The sequence below is a fragment of the Mustela nivalis genome (assembly GCF_964662115.1).
Source record: "Mustela nivalis genome assembly, chromosome: 4".
NCBI classification, from domain to species: domain Eukaryota; kingdom Metazoa; phylum Chordata; class Mammalia; order Carnivora; family Mustelidae; genus Mustela; species Mustela nivalis.
Window position 1 is genome coordinate 3,302,134 of NC_139023.1, and position 21,487 is coordinate 3,323,620.

The window sequence follows — 21,487 nt, forward strand, 5'->3', positions numbered from 1 at the left end:
GGACATGGGGAGTTAGAGAGGAGAAGGGAGTTGGGGTAAATTGGAAGGGGAGGTGAACCATGAGAGACTATGGACTCGGAAAAACAATCTGAGGGGTTTGAAGTGGCGGGGGGTGGGAGTTCGGGGTATCAGGTGGTGGGTATTATAGAGGGCATGATTGCATGGAGCACTGGGTGTGGTAAAAAAATAATGATACTGTTATGCTGAAAATAAATAAAAGAAAAAAAAAAGAAAGAAAAAGATGTCAAATTGTTGACTTGTGTTGATTGCTCTTCTGCTTTCCCAACTTGTAGGTGACATTCTAGGAGAGGTAAGGCCAGAAAGTCATCCGTTTGGAATATGTCGTGTGGTATCGTGGGAAGGAAGGAAAGCGGGAGAGGAGAGGTGGGTAGGGCATTCACTCCATGATTCTTTATGAAATTACATTGCTGCCAACGTGTGTCTCTCTGACAAATTCCTAAGCAGATTTTAAAGCTTCTTAGAGATGTTTAAGAGGCTGCATTAGCCAGCAGCTGTGGAGATCACCAGGGAGCAGCTGAACGATTGATTCTCTGCTTAAGTTGGGTATAAGCCCAGATAACAGAAAGATGGGAAATAGATAAAACAGAGATTTCCCCCTACCTCTATGACTCCTTAAGGATTATTGAGGTACCCTGTGAAGACAGAGAAGGTGTGTGGGGCATATTATACTTATTGTTCCTATCTACAAATGATGAACAGCCCCAAAGGACAATGTCCTTGGACATTAGAAGGAAAAGGGTAAATTTAGAAAGTGTCTTTTCAGCCCAGTAAAGCCATGGCATTGCCCACACTTAAAAAACTAACAGCCACAAGTAATAAATATTGGTTATTCCAAACATGCAGAATTCAGAGGCTGCACATTACTGCCTTGAAAGCAAAAAAGTTTTCTTTTCTTTTCTGAAATCAGTGACCCCCAAACTCTGTCATTAGTAACAATAATTAAAAGGTGCTCTAAGAGGGAATGGATGGATCATTGCCACTAAGAGGCACATTCTCATTAATTTACTACCAATTTTTAACTTTGCTTCATTAGGGCATGTCTGTTGAAGGCCATTTAGGACTCGGGGGATTTCCCTGCAATTCATGTAGCCTCCATATTGGTTCCAGGAAAGGAGGATCATTTCAGTTTGTTGTTCTCCATGGGCCTATATGTACAGGGAGGTGGAGGGGAATCTACTGCCTTGTAAATCTTCCCATCAAGGAAGTGGTCAACTTCTTTAGGATGTTCTTGGCACGGACTGAATAGGCGTTTAGAAGTTAGTTCTGGGAAACAATCACCAGCTAAGCAAATTGTGAAGCAGTGTGCATGTTATTTATGCTTCTGTCTCAGCAAGAAGTATAAATAAAATTCAGCCCTATCCCAGGTAAATCAGAAACCTGGTCTTGAGGATTCTGAAAGCACCTTAGGCTTCAGTTCCATCAATATCTTTTTCTCTGTGTTTTCAGCTGACACATACTTTCTGAAGATTGCCTCATGGGAGAAGGTGAGCTCTCCCAAATGTCTGGTCTTAGAACCATGCAGCAGGTGCCATAACGGATATTATATGGTTCATCTCAGAGATGTTCTCTACATGAACTCACTGAGCAGAGGACCTTTCTCTTTTTAAAACACTCCTATTCAAATAAATTATTCCTGTCATCTCTCTGCCTTAGGGCTAAACATCAAGATCTATGTCTCTTGGTTTCCCCATGGATATCTCTTGTGATGTGCTATAAAGAAATGAACTGATCTATCCCAGACTTGGGCAACCACCAAGGAGACTAGAATTAGGCATTTGTTGGCTGTCTTGTGGCATAATTTACTAGAGCTTGTCTTTGTTTCTTATAGAACAGCAAATGACATACCAAATGCCCTTGAACTTTATTTGAAAGGATCAAGTATTTAGGAGTCTCTAGGGTGACATTTTCTCCATCATTATCATTGCTTTCATCTCCCCAAAGCCCAACACAAAACCTGGTATAAAGTTGACCCTGAGTAAATGAATAATTGAATAAAGAGTTTGTTCATATCATGAATGTAGTGGCCTTTTAAAGTCTTTTCCCCACAACGTTAGATATAGAAAATTTGATTCAAGTCATCTGAAGTAAATTTTTGAAAATGAGCTGGAAATTATATTTGCTTTGGTCACATACATAAAGGAAAGTATTGCTTTCTTTACTTCGGTGGAAGACTTGGAATTCTGGATTATGCTTTTAGGTACTTTTTAAACAAAGCAATTAAAGACAAGAGAACACTCAAATTGCCACGATAAAAATAAATGCTGAAAATGAATCCATTACCTAATACTCATAGAGCACTGTTTACCAATAATTAACAAATCCAACTGATATTAAGGACTTAGCCCCCTCTCATGGAGCAGGCCACAGGGAAATATCAAAGAAGTGCTAACAGCTGGCTTGTTAATATTCTCAGTCTTTTTTCTTTTACAAGAGAAAACAAATGGGAAAGCACAAAAGCAATTACACAGTAGTCCTGTTTAAGATAAACCAGAAGAAGTCAAAGTACTGGCTGAATTGATAGCATTTCCATATCCCAGATCATAAATTCTAACATTGGTTATAAGAACATAAAATATTACCAAATTAGGAAGTACTAATATATAAGCAGATGACTTTATTCTTTAGTAAATACTTTACTAAGAGAAAGACCCAGCCACAGATCCTAAGGGGGAGGAGCATTTATCTCATTAAATCACCACCACATGCCATCTGTTTTCAAATCAAACCCACATGAAGGAACCCTTCCAATAACAGAAACACCATGGAGAATGCCAAATTTCACCTTGCTCATGTTTTATGTTTTATATCTTAGTTTATTTTAAACCACTGTGAATGTAGTTATTTGAACAGGGAAAAAATAAAAACTAAACACAGAGCTAATCCTTTCAAGAAGTTGCTATCCAATCTTTTGGATTCTCTCCACTTCTTTCTGGCTATGCAAATCGCGTCTCATCTCAAAGGTCAATCGAGTGAAGAAGCCTTCCCTGGCTTTCAGACTTGTAAAGCTCCCTGGCCAGGTGCAGTGCATGCCGTTTGGGTCATCATACTCGTCATATGTAAGTTTCCAGGGTCCTAAGACAACATTTATCTTCGGCCTAGTTCCCTTCCTTTCAGTACTCAGTGGAGTGCCTAGCACATGATAGACATTTAATCTGTATTTGTTAAATGAATGAACAAATGAATTAATGAAAAGCTTACATGGTAAAAATGTAATTGTTCCAGGAATTTTTAGAGATTTTTAGATAACATTTTACAGGTATCACCTGGAAGGATACATTTAGGAAACTTTTTATTCAGGAGAACTTTATACTTATTAGGTCTAGAATACCTATCCTATATTAGGTAATGGGTCTCAAACAAATGTCTATCTCCGTAGCACCCAACTCATTTAATGTGTGTGTGTGTATGTGTGTGTGTGTGTGCGTGTGCACATGTGTTCGTGCACACACACGCATGCACCTTGCAGGTGAAGAGGGAAGTTAGATGCCCCCACAGCTTCTTGCATTAACACGCTTAAATTCCCAGAGGAACATTTGTAGAAGGTACTATTCCCTGAGTCACTGTAAGCTCCAGTTGTGAGAAACTACTTGGGTCTCCTGAAAATTTAGATTCAGTTTTAAATCAGAAGAGAATCTAACAAGTTATTATTTATCAGGAGCTCATTCTTTGGTCCTTACTCCTGCTGCTTGAAGTAATCATTTTCTGATCCTATTAGACCATCTCCCCACACACAACAGCTTTCACTGGGACTCAGGACACATGCTGAAGGAGTCTAGCAATATATGGAAATATTTGAGGATATTACAGCCCAGCAAATAAAATTTAAAGCAAAAGATTAGTAAAATCCAATTTCACTAAATGGAGAAGCGTTATGATTTAGTACCTTATACTTTGTGTAGTAATCAAACTATTTCAGTTTAAGTATGTCTGAAACAAGTATATAAAAACCAAAATTAATGTTCACACACCTTCATGAATACTAAATGCTAAATGACTTAGACAGTAAAATAAGACAAGGAAGGAAAAAATAGGCTTACGATATGATTAACCTTTACCTCAATTTCACTATTTGGAGTAGAGGAGTTTCTTGACATGGTTTCAACTTTTAACTGTTTTGGTTTTAAACAGTGATAGGTTAGTGAATTACGAACCTACTATAAAATATATTATTAGCTCTGTTTTGAAATAACTATGCTTCTATATTTAATTGTACAATGTTGAACTTGAAAATGTTTTAGGGTTTTTAAATTGTTCCTTAGATTATTTTTATTTAATTTCAAGAAAAAGAAGAACCTAAACTTTGTGAATATTTCATTTTTGTTTTCATGAATATGTTTGTATGACAAGTGTCCTTGTGTCATCTTCATTTTTGTGTTTATGTATAAGTAAATATTGTACACATGATAATTCTTACTTTGTTTCATATTTCTGACTTTTTCTTGTTTTAGATTTCAAAGTAGGTATATGTAATCAAAGATATTGGAAATAAGGGTTAAATTCAAGCCTACTCGTCAAGGAAAAGAATTACATCTTTTCCTTGTGTCTATTTTGAATATATTATATTACCATAGGTCTGGCATTTAAAAAACTCATATTTATAATTTATACTGTAGCATGAGAAATGGCTAAGTACATAGACCCAAGCTTCTAGTCTATTCAAACTAATATTCTTCATATTAAATGCCTAATGACTTCTAGAGAAAAATTGCAATGTATCATAGCATCTCTGCACTTAAAACACTGTCTACGGGAAATACAATATAGCAATACAATAAGTTAACTTCAGTATGATTTAAACTTGTTTCTCTTATTATTAAAGAAAGTTCTGGTGTCCCAATATATATTATAATCATCATAACCTTCTAATCAAATTCAGGAAGAATGGAGGAAGGGAGTGTTTGCGTAACTAAGGGTTGGAGGGTTTAGAATGGATTTACAAGAATGTAAAAGGGAAGAAGATATTCAAATGTTTAGAAACGTTGGTAAAAGGATGAAATATGTGGCTGAAGAGAGAAGGAAGCAAATTCAGGAAGACTTAATGGATTAGGTAAGTGTCTCCATTAAGGTCAAGGCCTAACGTAATGGAGTAATAGAGTGAAAACTGAATGAGTAAGAGTATTGTCAAAGTGGGCCAATTAAGTTAAAATTTCAAGGGTGGGGCAGCCCCAAGGAATGGTTAGATAAGGTAAAAATCAAGAGAATGTGCTGTGGAAAATGAGAAGAGATACCCAAACTCTGAGACTACTTCATTGATAAAGTAGTGACCAAACTAGTGGGCGCATCTGTGGTCTGAGGGTACCTCTGATCTAGAGGCCACTGTTATCAGTGAGTCGGTCAAGAATCACTTGAAAGTTGGCAAAACTTCAGCAGGGTAGAAGGCAACAGACAGCCAGAGCTCAGAGAGGAGGGACTTAAGCTCCAGGGAGTCAGAACAAGGAATCTGTGGTCTAAAAGCCACAGTGAAGAATTGCAGAAAGCTAGTTTTATTGTTGCTGTTGTTTTCACAGAAAAAAAGCAGGCTCCATTGTGAAAACTGCAAGGAGGCATGGGTTTTTTAGGGATGAGCCAAATTTCCATAAAGGAAAGAGAGTGGAAGGAGCACTGCGTGAAGAAAACGAAAGACACTGACGGCGGTCCACTCGGGTCTCATCTAGACCGTTCTCCTGCTCATGCGGGCTCCCCCACCCCATCCTCGTCCCATCCCCGTGCCTTCACTGCCGTGCTTCAGTAGCGTGGACTTCGTAGGGTTTCTGGATTTACGAATGAAAATATAGAATGGCCGATTAAATTTGAATTTCAGGTAGACAGCCAATATTTTTTTTTTTTTTAGTGTGAATTTGTTCCATGTAGTGTTTGAGACATACTTAACACTACAAAAGAATTTGTTGTTAATCTGAAACTCAAATTTAATCAGATGTCCTGTATTTTATCTGGCAACCTCCTAAGAGGAACAGACCTGTAGGAGTAGGTTAGGCTCCAGGGTTCATGTGTGGGATCAAGTGAGGCTAAGTCTTTGCCCGAAGGTGGATCCCTGCTTGACTTCCTCTTTCTCTCTGCCCTGTCCCCCTCATTCCCTTCCAGGTCTCTCCTGGTACCTTGGTGAGTCACTTCATATGACTTCTTGTCTCAGGTTTGCCTTTGTGGCACACGAATTGTGACAAGGACCTTATTTAAAGAGCAACTGAGTATAAGATTGAAAGCGTTTGTAAAGAGGTCAACAGTGGGACCATGAGCCCAGAAGAAGGCAAAAGGAAGGACCCTCCCCTCCACCACCTCTAGTTTTACAGATGAGGAAACTGTCACTTGAAAAAATTTCTTAACTTGCCAGGCTCAGACAGTTAGAAAGTGGCTGTGCTGAGGATCAAACGTAAACGATCTGATGTCAAAGCCTTTGCCCATGTCTGCACACAACACTCTTTTTTTTTTTTTTTTGGCTGTATATATTTTTTCAACAAATCTTATCAATTTCAGCAATAGGCTATACATAAAGCATCAGAACAGTTATTCTCATATTAATTCCCAATTCGGTTTCATTTATACGTAGGAAAACTGGCTGGGGAAGGTTCTCTGTCCTAGTCCCAATTAAGTCCTCCCTTAGTCTCAGTCTGATTGTAGTGTTGGCCTTTCCTGAGTCTTGCACGGATCTGTTTTTATCCTGTGCATCTTGTCTATTTCTAGATCAGTCCAAGCTAGGTAGCCACCGTCTTGCTGTTGGAAATGATTGAAAAATTGAAGCATTCATAGGCTCTCCGTCTAAAATCATACTTTCTGAATATAGACTATTCTATGGTCTGAGATCTAATATTGTAGTTATATGTGTAGTCCAATCTTTAAAGTATAGACTTCAGTTTTTCTTTTTCCATTGTTATTGGGATTTTCTTTCCTTAATCACTAATTCCACAGATATGTAAAATGCTGAAGATTATGTTCTTTCCTTATAAATAGGCTCTGCAGAAACGTCTGCTGTAAAATGCCTCCTGTTCAGTTTGTAATACCTATGAAAGCCCTTCATGCATTTTCAGGGAGGACTTTCACTGAACGCTGTAGCTTTTGGTGAGTAGAAAACACCTTTGGTAGAATGTTACCAGAAATAATCTTAGAATCTAAGAATTGTATTCACATTATAGCTGCTTCTTAAGTTTGCTAGCTGCCTCCTGGAGGTTTTGTTTTGTTTTGTTTTGTTTTTCATTTTATTTTTTAAATTTCTTTTCAGTGTTCCAGAATTCATTGTTTATGCCCCACACCCAGTGCTACATGCAATATGTGCCCTCCGTAATACCTAGCACCAGACTCATCTAACCCCCAGAACCCTCAGTGTGTTTCTCAGAGTCCACAGTCTCACGGTTCGTCTCCCTCTCCGACTTTCTCCCTTCCTTCTCCTAAAGTCCTCCATGCTACTCCTTGTGCTCCACAAGTAAGTGAAACCGTATGATAATTCATTTTCTCTGTTTGACTTATTTCATTCAGCATCATCGCTTCCAGTCCTGTCCATGTGGATACAAAAGTTGGGTATTCATCCTTTCTGATGGTTGAGTAATATTCCATTGTATAGATGGACCACATCTTCTTTATCCATTTGTCCCTTGCACACAACACTCTTTAAGGCAGAGGAACAGGTCCGCAAGTGCCTTGACAATATACCCCTGGGTGCCATCTGCATGGTGACACTGTTGTTAAAGCAATGAGCCCGGGTTATATTTGCCTGGTGCCTCAGAGAAACAGAGATCAGAGCAATGAATGGAATGAGCTGACCTCAGGGTCTGAGGCCAGAAAGTAACCGTTGGGTAAAACTGTTAGGGCCCAGAGCGATACTTCCAGGTGCTTCCTGAGTATGGAAGCCCCGGCAGCCTCCCCCGTTGCACTGAGAGGCCGGCGCTGGAAGAGAAATCAGCTTTCCAAATGCCCTTAATAGTAGAACATAGACATGCTCTCAGAAAACTTTCCAGCATGAATCACATATATGCTTATAGGCACACTTTTCTCCCTTATTATTTAAACTTTCATTATGAAACATGTTCTGGGTTAAAAAACACAAACATTTTTAGGTGAAAATATAAAGACATTATTTTAAAATAGAGTTACTTACTTAAAGATTTATGTGATGCTCTGTTTGTGATTTTTTTTTTACTATGACCTATTTTTTCTTTTATTCTCATTAACACACTTCCTTAAATATGAAATATTACTGATATTTAATAAATAATAATAGTGTTTTTCAATTGGAGATTAAAAGTTTGGAGAATGTGTGGCTGGGGAATGTGAAATATATCTTTGGCATTTGGACAGCCATGGCTTCAAAATTTGGAGTTAAGAGGCAAGCAAAGAATGTTTTATTGCCAGAATCTAAAACAAATTTTATTGGAAACTTTTATGTTTGTAGGTTTGAGTAGTTTTTATAGTGAAGAGTTCTGAAAAGTGCCATAAAATTTTGCCTTGGGGGTTATGATTACATTTGTATCTTTCCCAAACTTATATAAATAAAAAAGACAGTTTTTACTGTGAAAGCTTAAAAGGTTAGAGAGGTATTTGGTCTGTGATGAACCCTTTATAGGTTTGATGTTACAGGAATTTATTTTTAAAATATCAATAAAAATACAACTTCAGAGGTCCTGATAAAGAAATTGCAGGAAACTTGATGTTGAAGTTTCCATTCAAATAGACTCAGTAAAGATAATTTAATTAATTTATTATACTATACAAACTGTCTTTAATATTAGCTGATGTTACAATTTTACATGGTTGTGATATGTGGTTTACAATTTTTTTTTTTTTTTTTGATGGCTAGGTAGTAATAGGAGGTAGATTTTTTTTACTTTTTTTTTTTTTTTGCTAGAGCTGTTTAACTATAGGCTGGAAAGTCATGTGGTTGTGAAATTATAGAGGAAATCAACATCTTAGAGGAGACCAGATGAATCTTAAAATCCTCTTCCAAACCTGACACTGTGATTTTTAATCTGTAAGGGACATAATTTAAAAATAATATGTGGAAACGTCCCCTTTTCTCCTTTTCCTTCCCACCAGAGATTTTATCCTGCAAAACCACATTCTGTACCAAGAGAGAGAAGAGGAGGTAGAAGGAAGAAAGAGAGGGAGGAAATGTTTGCTGTATACATCATGTATTACTCACAATTTAAAATAGCGATGTAAAGAAGAAAGTATTTCCACATTTTCTAAGTGAGGTAACTGAGTTAATGAGGAGCTGGAATCCACACCTGAGTGTCCTTGATACCCTGACACAGACTTCCCTCATGTATCAATTTTTAAATTTTACTACTTAGAATGCAAGGTGAGGTGAAAAGTCGGAAAGTGACCATCTATCATATATAATAATATATAACAGATAATATGGGTTTAGGCTTCAAAGGCAATTGTCTGGTTATTTCCGGGTGAGTCAACCAACAGATATCTATTGGGGACCTATTATGGGTCAGGTACTCTACTGGACACTAGGTTCTGCAGGAAACAAAGCAAATCGAGTGCTTGCTCTTAGAAAGCTTGCCTTCTAGTGGCGGAGGAGACCAGCCATGCACATCATTGAGACAGTCCCAAGCCTTGATGAGTGCTTTGAAAACAACGACAACAACAAAACAGGAACCACCACCCCTAAATTTGGCTTGGGGAAGAGCGGAGTTGCTGAAGATGGGCGGGAAGGTTGACTATAGTTTCCTGCGAGCACTGAGAGCCAAGCTGGTGGAATTGGGCTTGACCTTGCGGGTGGTAGGGAATCCAGTATGAATTATTTTTTCCAGAAAATTACATGACTAAATTTGTGTTTTAGACTGTTTCCTCTACTAATGGTGTAGAGACCGGGACGGAAAGGAAAGACAAAGAAGGCAGGAAGAAGGAGGAGGCTCTTGTAGTCGTTGAGGAAACGGTGATGGATTACCAAGGTAGTGAGGACAGATCGCACACGGTCAGGGAGAGCGAAGGCCCAGTGCTGGTGACTGGCTGTGAAGGACGCAGGCGATGAGCAGCACCGTGGCCGACTTGCTTGTGGTGGGAGCAAAGGTCGCTCTCCTGCTCCAGGGAGACGAAGGGCGTAAGCGGAGGCAGGAGGAGGAATAAGAGGTTTCCCACAGATTGTAAGTTAGGTTTTGGACAAGTTGAACTTCAGGTGCTTGGGGCATTCTCTAAGTTGATTTTTTTCAGGAGGCATCTGGAAATGTTCCCTTTTCCTGACAGCAGTTGGGTTGAAATAAAAACTAGGAAGTTTTGGGGCTAATTGGGCTAATGGAAGCTGCGCTGTGAGAATGTATTGAGGATGTTATAAAATTTGGGGGGAATGCATGTTGGGCATACATTAAGAAATATTGGTGATTAACAGGTTTTCCCCCTAGTAATGTCTTTAGAAGCTAATATAATAAGCACCCAAACTACTTAAAAAATACAGACAACAAAGGAAGTGTCCCCGAGTGTGTCTGCCCCCCTGCGGCCCTGTGCCCACGTACCCCCTTCGCTCTCCCTCCCGTGGCCCCGTCCCGTCCCCTGCAGCTTCTGTTTTCACGGCGTCCCCCTGTCCTTTTGTTTCTTTCCTCCTCTCCCTCCTCCGCCTGCGCTTGGTTCAACACCACTTTAAGAGAGTCTCAGCCTTTTCATTGTCTTTGTGGTAAAAAGGACTCTTAATTAAAGACAATTAAGCCAGAGAAGAAGAATGTCCTAGCCCCAGCCTTGTACAGGTGGACAGGAAAGGGAGCAGGGACACTGGAAGGGCAGGAAGCACGCTGCTGAAAAGCCTGGGTTTCCAGCTCAGCATTTCTCCTCACCAACGGGATGAGCTAGGTCGTGGCCATTAACCCCGCTGACTCTCTGTATACACTTCACAGGCTTGTAACAAGTCGCAAATGAAATGATATATGTAGATGTGTTATGTACAGGGCTGTACAGGCATTAGGTTTTCATCTACTGTCTGGCTTACTCAATAAATGTTTGTTGAGTGAATGATCACCTCTATTAAGGATGCTTGGATCTACCCCTATAGATCTGTCAGTCTCCATAAAATTGTTTCTTTGAGCATTTATAGCTGCCAGGATTTCTGGCCTTAAGTATGTTTTTAATAGTCTTATTTTTTGTTGTATTGGTTTTATCTTAAATAGCAAATGTATGAAATTATTGTATGTGTATCATATCATTAGTATTAAATTATGCTAACAATACTACTAATTTGTTTCATTTTGATTATCCCCTTTCAAAATGATCTTGATTTCTCTTGTTCGGTAAATCTTTTTCACTCATTTTTCAACTGTGTAGAAAGAACATAAAAATACTTAAAATGCTCTATAAAACTAAACATAGAGGTACAGCAACCAGAGAAGGCTATCGTTCAGGTGAGTTCTCGTTCAGCCATGATTTTTATATTACCTACTAAACTGCATTTACTTCTAACATTTTTTCTTACTGTAAAATATTCAAAATTGACCTGGAGGCTTGTCTTAAAAACTTGAAGCTTGAAAACCATGGTTATTTCTTAGACCCTGTTATGGACTTCTGGGTATAATTGTATGTTTTCTGAGGGGCATGAACTCCAGTCTGCAGCTTGCTTTCTTTTGTAGGAGATTAAGTAAAGCTCCCCTGCACACTATGCCAAGAGACTTGGGTAGATTGCCGTCCAAATCTAGTACAAATAAACTGTGGAGATTAATAGTGGTGAAAACATAGTGCTAGACTACACGCTTTATGAAAACAAAGGGAATGTCAGATATTTTTAATATATTTTCAAGATCTAGCAGAGAATTGACTCATAAAAGGTGATGTTGAACTAATAAACAGTGTGTGAAGCAAGGTTTAGGTTATGATTTAATAAATATTGTTTCACGCAATTAGGAATTTCATTATTGTCCCCCATCACCACACACACACACACACACACACACACACACACACACACACACACTGGGCTATAAGGTTTATGCAGGCAGGGATCTTGTCTGTAGAGATTACTAGATTACAGCTGTGTCTCCAAAGCTTAGAAGAGTGCCTGGAAAATATCAGGTGCTCAATAAAAGATTTGTTGACTTGATAAATGAATTTCTGATATTTATATTTGATTTATCTCCCAGGAATCCTAGAAGATATTTAAAAGTAGAAATCAAATCATATATCCTACTAATCCGTGGTAAGGTTCAATTTATTGAGTAAATATTTAAACGGGCCATTTACTGGGGATCTGTTGTAAGACAAGCACGTGGATTTTCTCACTTAGTTCTTTGAAATAACTTTCTGGAGTGGTTATTATTATCCCATTTTGATGGTAAGGAAGCTAATGCACAGAAAATTTAAGTCATTACCTTAGAATCATTCAATTAGCAAGGCAAGGCTGGCACTTAAACCCCACTTAAACATAAAACCCCATGCTTTCTGTAGAATCCTCCAGAATGGAACATACTGAGTTTTATGATCCAACAGCAAAATTTTCCACCGCCTACCTAAAACTGAACCTGCAATTCAATCCTGTAACTCAGCAGTTTGGCCTGATGCAAATGCTCTCATATTGAACACATATTTTCCAGCCTCCAAAACTAACTCTCAGGTTCCAAACACAGCTCCCTGGTTGTGAGGGCTTCCTAATTATTTTTCTGCTATGATTCTTTCATCTGGATCTACCATCTTTTACTACCGTATCTTACTTAGCACCTGAGTGAACATTATCAGTTTCATACCTCCCCATTTGAGGTCATTTACACAATCTAAGTTCATTAGAATCTGTTGCAAATATGCCAAGTATAAGGTGATTTCATGGACCGCAAAAGTTGTTTAACCATTAGTGTCAAAAACAAATACCCAGTATTTCAATACAGAATCGGACCCCAGTATATGAAATGAAGGAGGGAGCTGCCCAAGGAAGCTTGAACCAGACGTTAACCAGGTGGGGTGGGCTACTGGGGCCAGGCAAGAGAGAGTGAACTCACCTCCCTGGAGGCAGAAGTCAGGAGAACTGTTAGGAGCTGGGGTGAGCTAGTGGAGAAGTACTGGAGGACATCAGGTGGGAGGCTGGTCAGTGTCGTTAGCTTATCTGTGTTAGTAGACGTTGGGCTCCTACCCTCCCATAGAGACTGGCAGAGAGGGGCATGTCTTTCTTGATCAGAGTTCAATAAGATGCTTCCTGGGTTCAGGATAAAGACATTCCCAAGTTGTAAAACTGTTAAGAGATTGGGAGAAGATTTACATCTCAAAGGGGGGTAGAGAAAGAATTTACAATATACATTTTCTTTCTTTCTTCTCCTCCTCCTCCTTCTAAGATTTTATTATTTTCTTGACAGGGAGAGGTACAGTGAGAGAGGGAACATGAGCAGGGGGAGTGGGAGAGGGAGAAGCTGACTCTCTGTGGAGCAAGGAGCCTGATTTCAGGCTCGATCCCTGGACCCTGGGATCATGACCTGAGCCGAAGGCAGACGCTTCATGTCTGTGCCACTCAGGCATCCTTACTATATACATTTTCTAATGTATGTCCTAAAAGAAAAGGGAGATTTGGGACTTAGAGTCAGGAAGAAAACGGTTTAAAGTTGAGTGGAGCTGTGGGAAATGGTAGCACCTCCTTGCTCAGTATAGACTGGTGGTCATCAATGTATAGCAAATATTTCTGTCCAGAGAATTGGGTGATAATTGTGTCTTTAGCTAATATTAATAAGTAGCTTTGGATTTTTTTTTTTGAGTCTGCCTTGTAGTGTGATAATTATTACGGTTTATCAGAAGAGTTCTCATGAAACATAAAATAAAGGGCCCTTTTGTCTATTTCAGAGATTACTATTTAGTGAGGTCTTTGGGAGAGATAATTCCCCCAATTTATCAAGTAACCCAAAGGGCCAATTCTAGAGTGGGAATTCCAGATCTTCCTTATGACAGGTCTGTGGGTAGAAAGGATTATATCAGAGAGCTAAATTTTACATGCTTCAGAAAACAGCATTAGTTATGATACTTAACCATAACACATATTCCTGAATTGTATATGAGTATAGAAATTTTGCAATGGACTTCTATTATAAATCTGATAAAATTTATTCATTCAACAAATATGCATTGAGTATATTATGTACTATGTGCCAGATATACTTTTGAGCATTGGGGATTCATTAATGATCAAAAATGCCTGCCTTTCTGGAGCATGCATTCCAGGTTGGGGGATGAGAGGGAGATAACAATCAAGGATGTAACACATAAGTAAATTATAGAGTATATAAGACGGTGATGAGAGCTAGAGCAGGTAAAAGGGACTGAAAGTGCAAAGGGGTAGAGCAGGGACAGTTTATCACATTAATCAGGGTTTTCAGGGCAGGTCTCATTGAGTAGGTGAAATTGAGCAAAACCTTGGAGGGAGTCAACCCTGAAGACATCTGTTCTCCACAAAGGGAAGAGCAGTGCCCTGTGCCAGAGGTGGGAGCATGCCCGTGTTCCTGGAACAGCAGGAGTTCAATGTGGCTACAACCCAGTGATGAAAGGGGTGGCTACAACCCAGTGATAAAGTCAGAAGGGGAGTGGTGAATTCTCTGCTTTGAAAACTTTATACACTCTGGGGGGCAAAGGATGAAGCTAGGGGAACAGTTAGGTGGTTATTAAGGTAAATCACCTCTCAAAGCAACTGCACATTACAAAAGCAAATACTGTTTTGCATGTGGATTACTTCATATATTATGCATTTATTCGTTCAAGTTTTGGTAAATACTGTGTTTGTTAAAAGCTCACCTATAATTTCAAAATGTTGATGAAAACAGCAAATCAACTGACAGCGAGACAAAAATTGGTCACCCATAAAATAAAAACAGTTTAACTCTTTATTTATAGAAGATTTCAGTGATTTCTTTCACCTCTTACCAAATTGATTGTAATTCTTTTAGCATCCAAACAGACTTTTGTTACCTGACTACCATAATCTTATGAAAATGATATATACCCCAGTGTCCCAGACAGGGCTTTTCTTTGAATAGCACTCTACTGTTACCTCAAAGTACAGGCATCATTATTTTTGCAGACAGTTGGATAGAATGCTTAGCATCTATTGATACCATCCTATGTATGCTATCTTTGACTTGGCGTTGTGAGGACCAATTCTAAATCCATATATTTGTTATTTTTCTTAATAATGGAAGAACAACTTCTGATATCCATGGGATGTTTATATCAAACACATTAATCTCTGAGTCTCTTGTGAAATCAGAAAGTTGTATTTACATGAAATCAGGGTGTCTACCAATTCTATGATTCAATGACCCTAGTGGACAAGGCACCATTTTTATAGGAGATATGTGCAATGGAATGCAAGTGAAAATTATACTCTTGCTATTTTCAGTTTTTAATTATCTTAGAAAACAAAACAAGAAACAAAACTATTTCCATATTCTTCCAAGTATTTGTTGTCACCTACTTGAAAAAGAAGTTATTTTTAACTAAAGGATTGACATAACCATAAGAAATGTCCAAACCAGTTATTGTCAAATATTCTATTTTGTCCAATGATGCATGGCCCAAACATTCTTTCACAATACAAAGAGGAAATTAGAAAATTTTTAGGTCCAGCTTTATAAATTTGGAGTTTTATTCTGTAACTCTGATTTATTTCCTATGGTCAATATCTCCCTGCTTTATATTTGACTTTTGTGCACATCTAAAGTAAGGCTTTTGATATCCAACTAATACTGTGATCCTCAAAGTCTAATAGTTTGTTATTGACTGCACTATTACTTATATATAATTGTAAATACATATACTTAGATCTCTTTATCTCTTTACTCTCCAGAACAGTAATCTTTAATCTCTAGTATGTATGTGAAGAAGAACATATTTGTAGCTTCTTGGTCTCATCTGAACACTAAACCCGGGAATAGTAGTATTAAGAAGCCAGGGAGCTATATTTTTATAATGTTCCTGTTGATTCTGATATAGTTCCACATAGTGAAAACAGTACTTTAAAATACATCAATTATTGAAACATAAAATATATGCAATAAAATATCCATATTTTATACAGTCTCCTGAGTTTTGAAAAGGCTTAAACTGCATGAAAACCATCCCAAAAAGATATAGAACATTTGTATTACACTATAAACTTACATTGCTCCCCATGCCAGGCAACCAGAGATCTCATTTCACTCACTATAAAATAATGTTCCTTTTTCTAGAATATCACACAAATAGAATCTTGTGGCATGTACACCTGTGTCTGTCTTGTTGTTTAGCATAATAAATTTGAGATTTATCCATTTTCTTATGTGCATTTGTAGTTCCTTTTTATTTCTTTATAGTATTCCATTATATGGTATTCATTCAGCTCTTAAAGGACTTTTGTGTGGCTGTACTTTGAGGATTTTATGACTGAAGTTACTATAAACATTTGTATACAAGTCTTTATTTAAACATAAGGTTTTATTTTTCTTAAAAAATATGTAAGAGTGAATTGCTGGGATAAATAAATACTAGATCTGTATCTGACTTTATTAGAAATTGGAAGACTGTTTCCAAAATGATTGCATCATTTTACATTCTCATCTGCAAAATAGGAAAGTTTCAGTTGTTCTACATCTTCAATCAACACTTGGTGGCTAGTATTTTTTTTTATTTATTTTTATTTTTTTATTAACATATAGTGTTATTAGCCCCAGGGGTATAGGAGTGTGAATAGCCAGGTTTACACACTTCACAGCACTCACTATATCATATACTTTCCTCAATGCCCATAACCCAACCCCATCTCTTTCCTTTGCTGTAAAAAATCTTTTGATCTTGATAAAGTTCCAATAGTTCATCTTTGCCCTTGATTCACTTGCCTTTGGTGATGTTCCTAGGAAGAAGTTGCTGTGGTTGAGGTCGAAGAGGTTGCTGCCTGTGTTCTCCTCAAGAATTTTGATTGATTCCTTTCTCACATTGGTCCTTTATCCATTTTGAGTCTATTTTCATGTGTGGTGTAAGGAAATGGTCTAGTTTTGTTTTTCTGCATGTGGCTGTCCAATTTTCTCAAAACCATTTGTTGAAGAGATGGTCTTTTTTCCAGGGAACGTTCTTTCCTGCTTTGTTGAAGAATAGTTGACCATAGAGTTGAGGGTCTATTTCTGGGCTTTCTATTCTGTTCCATTGATCTATGTGTCTTTTTTGTGGAGCACCATACTGTCTTTGATGATGATGGCTTTGTAATAGAGCTTGAAGTCTGGAAAGCTTTGGCTTTCTTTTGCTACATTACTCTGGCTATTTGGGGGACTTTTCTGGTTCCATATAAATTTTAAGATTTTGTTCCATTTCTTTGAAAAAAATGTATGGGATTTTGATAGGAATTGAATTAAATGTGTAGATTGCTTTAGGTAGCATAGACATTTTCACAATATTTGTTCTTCTAATCCATAAGCATGGGACATTTTTCCATTTCTTTGTGTCTTCCTCAATTTCCTTCATGAGTACTTTATAGTTTTCTGAGCACAGATTCTTTGCCTCTTTGGTTAGGTTTATTCCTAGGTATTTTTTGGTTTTGAGCGCAGCTGTAAATGGCATTGACTCCTTAATTTCTCTTTCTTTTGTCTTGTTGGTGGTGTATAGAAATGCAACTGACTTCTGTGCATTGATTTTATATCCTGACACTACTGAATTCCTGTATAAGTTCTAGCAGATTTGGAGTGGAGTCTTTTGGGTTTTCCACATATAGTATCATCATTTGCAGAGAGTGATAGTTTGACTTCTTCTTTGCCAATTTGGATGCCTTTAATTCATTTTTGTGTCTGATGGCTGAGGCTAGGACTTCTAGTACTATGTTGAATAGCAGTGGTGATAATAGACATCCTTTCCATGTTCCTGACCTTAGCAGAAAACCTCTCAGTTTTTCTCTGTTGAGAATAATATTCACGGTTGGTTTTTCATAGATGGCTTTGATGATATTGAGGTATGTATCCTCTATCCCTACCCTTTGAAGAGTTTTGATCAAGAAAGGGTGATGTACTTTGTCAAATGCTTTTTCAGCATCTATTGAGAGTATCATATAGTTCTTGTTCTTCCTTTTATTAATGTATTGTATCACATTGATTGATTTGCTTATGTTGAACCAACCTTGCAGTCCTGGAGTAAATCCCACTTGGTCGTGGTGAATAATCCTTTTAATGTACTGTTGGATCCTATTGGCTAGTATTTTGGTGAGAATTTTCACATCTGTGTTCATCAAGGATATTGGTCTGTAATTCTCTTTTTTAATGGGATCTTTGTCTGGTTTGGGGATCAAGTAATGCTGGCCTCATAAAATGAATTTGGAAGTTTTCCTTCCATTTCTATTTTTTGGAAAAGTTTCAGGAGAATAGGAATTAATTCTTCTTTAAATGTTTGGTAGAATTCCCCTGGGAAGCCATCTGGGCCTCGGCTCTTGTTTGTTGGGAGATTTTAATGACTGCTTCAATCTCCTTACTGGTTATGGGTCTGTTCAGGTTTTCTATTTCTTCCTGGTTTAGTTTTGGTAGTTTATATATCTCTAGGAATGCATCCATTTCTTCCAGATTATCTATTTTGCTGGTGTAGAGTTGCTCATAATATGTTCTTATAATTGTTTGATTTCTTTGGTATTCGTTGTAATCTCTCCTCTTTCTTTCATGATTTTATTTATTTGGGTCCTTTCTCTTTTCTTTTTGGTAAGTCTGGCCAGGGGTTTATCAATCTTACTAATTCTTTTAAAGAACCAGCTCCTAGTTTCGTTGATTTGCTCTACTGTTTTTTGTTTTTGTTTTGTTTTGTTGTTGGTTTCTATGTCATTGATTTCTGCTCTGATCTTTATTATTTCTCTTCTCTTGCTGTGTTTAGGCTTTCTTTGTTGTTCTTTTTCCAGCTCCTTTAGGTGAGGGGTTAGGTTGTGTATTTGAGACCTTTCTTATTTCTTGAGGAACGCTTGTACCACTATATATTTTCCTCTCAGGACTGCCTTTGTTGTGTCCCACAGATTTTGAACCATTGTGTTTCATTATTTTTTGTTTCCATGAATTTTTTCAATTCTTCTTTAATTTCCTGGTTGACCCATTCATTCTTTAGAAGGAAGCTCTTTAACCTCCATGTATTTGAGTTCTTTCCAAATTTATTCTTGTGATTGAGTTCTAGTTTCAGAGCACTGTGGTCTGAAAATATGCAGGGAATGATCCCAATCCTTTGGTATGGTTGAGACCTGATTTGTGTCCCAGGAAGTGATCTATTCTGGAGAATGTTCCATGTGCACTAGAGAAGAATGTGTATTCTATTGCTTTGGGAGGGAATGTTCTGAATATATCTGTGATGTCCATAGGGTCCAGTGTGGCATTTAAGGCCTTTATTTCCTCGTTGATCTTTTGCTTTGATGATCTGTCCATTTCAGTGAGGGGGGTATTAAAGTCCCCTGCTATTATTGTATCATCGTCAATGTGTTTCTTTGAATTTGTTATTCATTAGTTTATATAGTTAACTGCTCTCATGTTAGGGGCATAGATATTTAAAGTGGTTAGATATTCTTGTTGGACAGACCCTTTAAGTATGATATAGTGTCCTTCCTCATCTCTTATTATAGACTTTGGCTTAAAATCTAATTGATCTGGTATAAGGATTGCCACCCCAGCTTTCTTTTGATGTCCATTAGCATAGTAAATTGTTTTCCACCCCCTCACTTTCAATCTTCAGGTGTCTTTGGGTCTAAAAAGAGTTTCTTGTAGATAGCATATTGATGGGTTTTGTTTTTTTATCCATTCTGATATCCTGTATGTTTTGATTGGGGCATTTAGCCCATTTACTTTCAGGGTAACTGTTGAGAGATATGAATTTAGTGCCATTTTATTGCCTGTAAGGTGATTGTTACTGCATATTGTTTCTGTTCCTTTCTGGTCTACTACTTTTAAGGCTCTCTCTTTGCTTAGAGGACCCCTTTCAATATTTCTTGTAGAACTGATTTGGTGTTTACAAATTCTTTTAGTTTTTGTTTGTTCTGGGAGCTTTTTATCTCTCCTTCTATTTTCAATGATAACCTAGCTGGATATAGTATTCTTGGCTGCTTGTTTTTCTCGTTTAGTACTCTGAATATATCATGCCAGTTCTTCCGGCCTTCCAGGTCTCTGTGGATAAGTCTGCTGGCAATCTAATATTTCTACCATTGTATGTTACAGTCTACTTGTCCTGGGATGCTTTCAGGATTTTCTCTTTGTCACTCAGACATGTAAGTTTTACTATTAGATGACGGGGTGTGGACTTATTCTTATTCTTATTCTGCGCTTCCTGGGTTTTAATGCTTGTTCCCTTTGCATATTAGGGAAATTCTCTATAATAACTCTCTCCAATATATCTTCTTCTCCCCTCTCTCTTTCTTCTTCTTCTGGAATCCCGATTATTCTAATGTTCTTTCATCTTATAGTATCACTTATCTCTTGAATTCTATCCTCATGGTCCAGTAGTTGTTTGTCTCTCTTTTGCTCAGCTTCTTTATTCTCTGTCATTTGGTCTTCTCTAATTCTGGTCTTCTCTAATTCTCTGATTAAAATCACTAATTCTTTCTTCTGCCTCATTTATCGTAGCAGTTGAGCCTCCATTTTTTTATTGCACCTCATTAATATCTTTTTTGATTTCAGCTTGGTTAGATTTTAGTTCTTTTATTTCTCCAGAAAGGGCTTTTATTTCTCCAGACAGCGTTTCTCTAACATCTTCCATGCCCTTTTCAAGCCCAGCTAGCACTCTGAGAATCATCATTTTAAACTCTAGAGCTGATATATTACCAATGTCTGTATTGATTAGGTCCCTAGTCTTCAGTACTGCCTCTTGGTTTTTTTTTTTTTTTTTTTTTTTTTTTTTTTTTTTGTGGTGAGTTTTTCTGCCTTGTCATTTTATTCAGATAAGAATATTTGAAGGAGAGAATAAAATACTAAAAGGGTGGCAAAGACCCCAGAAAAGTGTGTGTCAACCAAATCAGAAGAGGCCACAAATCATGGGGGGGAAGAAAGCGGGTAAAAAGAAGTTAAAAAAAAAAGCAAATATTGATATTAGACTGGTGAATATAACACAGTCACCCTCTTAATTTTGGGAGTATTTTGGTTTCTTAGAAGAAACTACCTCCCCAAATTTTAAAGAAAGTAAACATGATGAAGGGATGGAATATGACTGTAAAGATGGAAATTTTAAAAAAAATTCTAAAAAATGAGTTAATAAGATAATTTGGTTGGGAAAAGAAAGAAAAAGAAAGTGGACAGAATTGCTCAGGCTGGAGACTAGAACAAAGTCCTGTGCTAGATTTAGGGTATACTTTGATCTATCAGAAGAATTTGTATCCTAAAATTTTTTAGAAGGCAAAAACCCTATGTGTATACAAAAAATAACATTTGATACAATGAAGAATAAAATATGATTATAATGATAAAAGTTCAAAAAGATTTTTTTCAAATGAAAGGTATTTTTAAGATATACTAGTTTAAAAATGTTAAAAGAGGAAAGAGTAAATGTTAAAAAAATTAGAATAAGAAAAAATAAAATTAAAAAAATTAATTAACTTTGTAAGACTAAAGAATCA